This window comes from Pelobates fuscus, chromosome 4 (genome assembly GCF_036172605.1).
Source record: "Pelobates fuscus isolate aPelFus1 chromosome 4, aPelFus1.pri, whole genome shotgun sequence".
NCBI classification, from domain to species: Eukaryota; Metazoa; Chordata; class Amphibia; order Anura; family Pelobatidae; genus Pelobates; species Pelobates fuscus.
Window position 1 is genome coordinate 54189445 of NC_086320.1, and position 6479 is coordinate 54195923.

A 6479-nucleotide genomic window follows, 5' to 3' on the forward strand; every position below is an offset into this window, starting at 1 on the left:
CAGGATGCTTTGTAGACCTTAGTGTTGTACTCTCACATATGAGCACACGTACAGCATGGACACTCCTGGCAGATGAGGAGCCAAAGAAGGTCTCCTGGGACAAGATGGTGGCAGCGTGCAAAAAAAAAAAAAACAGAAAAAAAGAGTCACTAAGAGGTGTATAGATAAGTTTGGAGCTTATATGGTGAACCTCACAGTACCACTGGAAAAAGATAAACATACATTTATACAAAGTATAAGAAAAGGACAAGCTCCACACTTTAAGAAGATAAATACCACCTGGTTATATAATTAGCATATCTAGAAAAAAATAAAACTGTACATCGTGTTATACAGTAAAATAAGAGGGGTAAAACAGGGAGGGGAGGGGTGTGTGAGAAAACTCACAAGACGTCGGTAAATTCAAGCTAGTCTCCCCAAAAAAGGGGAAAAGGTCTGATGGTCCTTCAACTTGCAGCTGTAGATTATAAAAAGGAGGAAAGCCAATAGCACGATAAAGTAAAAAAGTAAAAAAAAAAAGTAAAAAAAAAAAAGCATTTACAAGAAGGCAGTATGTTCAAGCATATCTCCACCCAAGGTGGACCTTAAAACAGCACACTGGTATGGGCTGGATGGAGCAGGAACAATAGCTAATAAGTGAAAATGGTAAAATAAAACAAGTCCCAAATAAACATCCAACGCGTTTCATCCAATCCGTGGACTTCTTTCGGGATCTGGGACACTGTAACCGCTTCTCAGTTTATATATACACCTAATTTCAGATCTTCGATCAGATTTTTTTTATTTATTTTTTTTAATTACAAACACATGGACATAAAACGAATATATATGATCACAGCTCTCCTGGTCGGCAAACACTACAGGCTTCAATACAGCCGATATAAACCCGCACACGACCCGGCCGACGGTCGGAAAGAGCGCCCACACCGATGGGGAGTAAAAAACTAAAAACCGCGAGCGGATCAGCCGCGGTTTACAGCAAACATAGGCGCGGTCGGATCCAATATGGCGGCCGTGTACGACGACTTCCCGGACAGTTCAGAAGAGGCTCCAGTACACAGCCCAGGTACGCTGGGGTATAAAGGGCCCCCCAAACCACCACAGCAGGCACCTCTAACCCGGTCACCACGGAGGTAATTACTAACCTCCTCACAGACCTCCGCCAAACGCTCTCCCCTGAAATTTCACAAGTGAGGGAAGACATCACGGGGTTCACTGCCTGCCTTACTGCAGTGGAGCAGACCTCCCAAACAACCTCAACACAGGTCCTGGCACTACAGAAGCAGGTCACCGACCTGACAGTTGCTCACACCACTCTCACCCACCAACTAGCATCTATGGAGGATAAACGGCGGTGGAAGCATGTTAAAATCAGAGGCCTCTCTGATGAAATTCTCCCAGCAGAAATGCCTAATTTTATGCGAAGGCTATTCGCGGCCCTCTTATCCCCCAGGCAAGCCAAAGGAATACAACTAAATGAGATGTTCCACCTGCCCAAACCAACAACACCCTCAAGCGCAACTACCAGCGATTTACGGATTACGTTTCAAAACGGGCAGGACAGGGCAGCCTTCATGAGCGCGACCAGAGGAAAAAACCCTATAGATTTGAAGATATGGAACTGTCGTTCTACCCTGACCTCTCCCGCAATACTCTGCTCTGGAGGAAATCTCTTTGTCCGCTGACAACTACGCTAGCAGCTAGGGGAGTGAAGTACCATTGGGGACCTACACATGTACTCCTCATTCAGCACCAAGGCACTGAACAAAGGGTGGCGGAAGTTTCTGAGATGGACACTGTCCTGGCGGCCCTGGGCTTCACAACCCCACCCCCCTCTACAACCTGGGACCCAGCAAAAACTGTGCCATTCATCCCTGCTTCAGAGGGAGGACCTAGGAGGGAGAATACCTGACTCATAAGCCTAAACATTCTTTATATGTAGTTTCTCTCTATGTTGGGCTTCGCCCTTTGTTAAATGTTGACTATGTGACAAACGTTTAGAACACTACACAAAGTTATAACACGACCACCCACAGAGGCCGTATACGGCCAAGACCGGGAATTTCCCCGGACACGCTAGCTCCTTAATAACCACCACCCCAGCTCCCATCATATGCATTCATCATACGCATTCCACGGAGGAGCTGTATATGTACGCGCACGGACGCAAATCAGTCCAACCTAACCAAACGCCACACTCACCACAACAAGTGCCATGTAGTCACCCTCTATTAATAACCGCACACCGGAGCTTCCAATATGGCTTGAAGCTCTACTTTACCTACACACAGAGGTACATGACTCAACCACCTACAACCCAGACACTAGTCATAAGGGCTCGGTCCCAGCACACCAGGGTCAACCGACCAATCCCTCTCTGAACCCTCTGACACACTCTACAGCCCCATGAAAACCGCCCCGCAGTACTTATATTACAACATCTGGCTTACTTGCTCTGTTTAACCTCGTTTAAAAATGTGCAAATTTCTCAACTGTCATTGTAAAGCCTAATGTTATAATACCTGTTCCAGCTGTGTGGCCGAACAGGCTGACGTGTAAACAATGCACGACAAAAATAAAGAAAGTAAAAAAAAAAAAAAAAAAAAAAAAAAATTTAAACAATATATATATATATATATCGAAATTTTTTACAAATATAAAAAAATTATATATATATATATATATATATATATATATATATATATATATATATATATATACACACACACACCCCCACACCCCTATAAACAGAAATCAGACAAAAGAGAAAAGATTAAATTAAACAAGTCAAATCTATATCCATATTCAGACCTGACTTGAGGGTTTTTAAATTAAAGATCCATTTAGCTTTTTTTAGCAAGCCCTAAAGATCTATTGCCTCCTCTCCAATTTATTGGCATCTGATATATTCCTATGGCTATAAAATTGTGCCACTAAAAAACTGGACATGCATTACAGTGTCTGGGGACACTGATCAATTTTCTTATATTTTCGTACAATGTTAAAATGTTCCCGTATTCTAACATGTAGCTTGCGTGTTGTTCTGCCCACGTGTTGGGCCCCACAATCACATTGTAACAGATAAACTGCGTGAGAAGAGGAACATTGTATAAACTTATTGACTTTATATTCCTTCTGGATACAAGTACCAATAAAAGGTTTTGTAACTTTTTTGGTGCGTGCATGTCGAGCAATGGCCACAGCTATAGTATCCTCCTTTGCAGTTTGTGCCCAATGTCATTCTTTGGATCTTATTTTTTCTATCTGGAAGCAAACTCTGAGCTAATTTGCTTTTGAGATTGTCTGCCTTTTAAAAAAAATCATAACCGGACGATCAGGAATGATTTTACCCAAGATGTCATCATTTTGGAGAAGATGGTGGCAGCGGCAACGGACAGCTTAAAGGGACACTGCAGACACCTAAAGCACTTTTGCTTGCAGAATAAAAACTGTATGTGTGATGAGGGAGTCCTCTTTTTTCCATTTTGCAATAAATGCAGATTGTGATGGAAATTGGCACTTTTATAAAATAACCTGGTTACACCCCCTTGACTTTCAAACAGACAACCAGTTATGTTACTTCCTGCTTTGAGTAGCTCAGTGGAGCTAAACTCAAGAGGCGGGGGCGGGGCCTGACCGCAGAGCCGAGAGGACGTGAACCTCCAGAGCTCCGGCATTAATCTACGGATAAAACCTACTTGTACGACTCAAACAGCAACTGAGCGGGCCACAACGGCCAGCAACCAAAAGGGGACGTCAAGCGAAGCAATATGGTACCCCACAAGCGGCACAACAAGCTACCTTCACCGGTCAGGCGGTCGAGGCCTATTCACATGGCGAGCGCGGGAGAGACGGCCGCTCTCCCACCACCACGACGAGCTACCACATGGAACAAAGACCCTTGCTCCCCCCCCCCCCATGGACCGGCGGGGGTCATCCCGGTCCAAAATCCACAGGGCTTCAGCACCCTACGAGCCTTAGAGAACACAAGCCCTCCGAACCCAAAAGCCAAAATGGCGTCCTCTGACTGGGCCACTGGGTCTCCACCCGTCCAACCCCTGTCAACGCAACGGACAAGCGACTCCCCCTGTGAGGACCGCATAACGGCAGCCTTCAACCTGTTCTGGGCACGGTGGCAAGCCATAACGGTGAGGACCCAAGCAACCACAGAGGTCCCCCGGCTGCCCACTACCCTGCCTGCACGGAGACCAACTCTGCAACGTACAGCTCAGCTACCGACCGGCATGAAACAGCAGGGGGCGGCGAGGGGCATGCCCAGACTCCTGAACCACAGGCTGCGCATCCGACACCGCTGGCCCGGGTCCCACCAAACTCGGATGGCCTCTAAACGCGACCTGCAGCCATGCCAACTAAAACAGCGCACCCGAGGGGCCAGGACACGGCCTGCACCAAGCGACACCAAGAGGACCTGCCAGCGCACCGCCCAGAAGCAGCGACGCAAAGCCGCAAACCAAACACAGAAGGACTATGCCTCTGTACCATGGAGACACACAGGGACTCAGACCCACAAAACAACACGGGGAGCGGAGAGGCTGCCACATCACCAGGGAGGCATCACCGCCACCCACGATACCCACACAAGTCAGGGTAGCAGCGGTGGAATCCCTCTAGCCTACCTGACACGCAAGGCCGAGGCCCTCGAAATGTCTTCACATGGAAGCTTACAGCCCAGCCAGGGAATTGGCTGAATGACTGCTTGACTGTACTGACATGCCAGGCTTACTGCCAGGGCAGACCACTCCTACAATGCCAGCGCTGTAGGACTAACTAACCCAGTTCTCTTTGCCATCAGTTGATGCTTAAATGATTTTGCTAGCTATGTCTTTTTTACTGTGGTTCCCAACTCTTACCCTCTGTGCCAGTTTGAATGCCGGGTAATTATGTTTTATGTAGCCAGCCTACTGTCTTAATCCACATTTAACCAAGAGTCAAACGCTAATCAGCCTAGCCCATAATCTATGCATGTAAATATTTACTGTGGCCCACATTACTTACCCTTAAGGCCAGCTATGCGCCAGTTATCTAGATTTCATGTTGCCAGCTTACTGACGTACTCGACGTCTAGCCACAGGTCAAGCATGAATAACCATAGCCTATGTTACTATACTCATAAAAATGTTTATTACCTCTCCATCAATGTACACTACACTGTTAAACTTTGATAAATAACAAAAATGTGCCAGACTAACTAATGCCACACATTGTAAAGCAAATGTCTGCTAATTCACCCAGGTGTCGCTGTTGTGGCGCGCCAAGGCTATATGTTCATCTTGTGCACATCAAAAATAAAGAATTAAAAAAAAAAAAAAAAAAAAACTCAAGAGGCAGCAATTGCCCAGAGCACCTGACTTACAAAGACTTCTCGTTGAGCTGCATTTGGAAGTCTGTGATTGGAAAGAAAAATAAAGCCTAAATGGGGTTAGAAGGGGAGGGCTTGTAAAGGCAACAGAAAAAAATAAAAAATAAAATAAAAAAGTAATTCAGGTTTTGCAAGCGTTTTTTTACATTTACCGCCAATGAAAATATGCATAATAAAAGGCATGCAGGTTTTCATTTAGGGCATATCTACAAAGAGGAGATTTTCATTTATATTTGTATTTGGGCAATGGAGTGTCCCCTTAAGGTAATAAACCTACCTTCCTCAACACTCTAGGGCACTAGACCCAAACCAGAAATGTCAACTCAGGGAGTCTTTACAAAATCTAAAAAATATTCCTAAAAAAAAAAAAAACAATAGACAGATCTGTATTAATATTAACAGACTGTAATCTGCATTAAATTCAACTCTTACTTTAGAATGCATACATTGTATGCTTGCAAGGATCATTTAGAACCGTATATTGGTCTATAGTTACAAAGAAAAGCGGATAATGATCTGGTGAAGGCTATTGTCCCAAATTAAAAGTACTTATGAGGGGGGCGGAGTCTGACCGCCAAGCTGCACAGACGTGCATGGAAGGAGCTCCTGACAGGCGGGCAGCAAAATGGACCATAACGGAGGCTATTCAGCCCAAAAACGCACCGAGGTGCGCTACCCACACTGGGGGTGCACCGCAGACTCAACGGACACCTTCCCGGAGCCTGTCGGAGCCCTGAACCCGAAACGAGACCTGCGGCCTACGGGAGTAGGGGCTGGGGAGAGGCGGCCGCTCTCCCCGGCACCAGATCCCCTCAGAGGCGCTCCTGATCTCCCAACCCCCCCCCCCCCCCCCTTGGACCGGAGGGGGTTATCCTGGTATCCACAAACCAAGCGGACCGACACAACGACAAAAGACTGCAGCCTCGCAGCCAGCAGTGACCCCAGCCTGCCACGGCACACCCAAGATGGCCGCCCGGCACGGGCCTAAAGGCGGGAACACTAGCACTTACACACGCGCTTGCCAACTGGAAGCTCTAGACCTCCTCTGCACAGGCTTCCACAAGCTCATGTGCGATAAGGGACTGTCCCACCGTCAAGC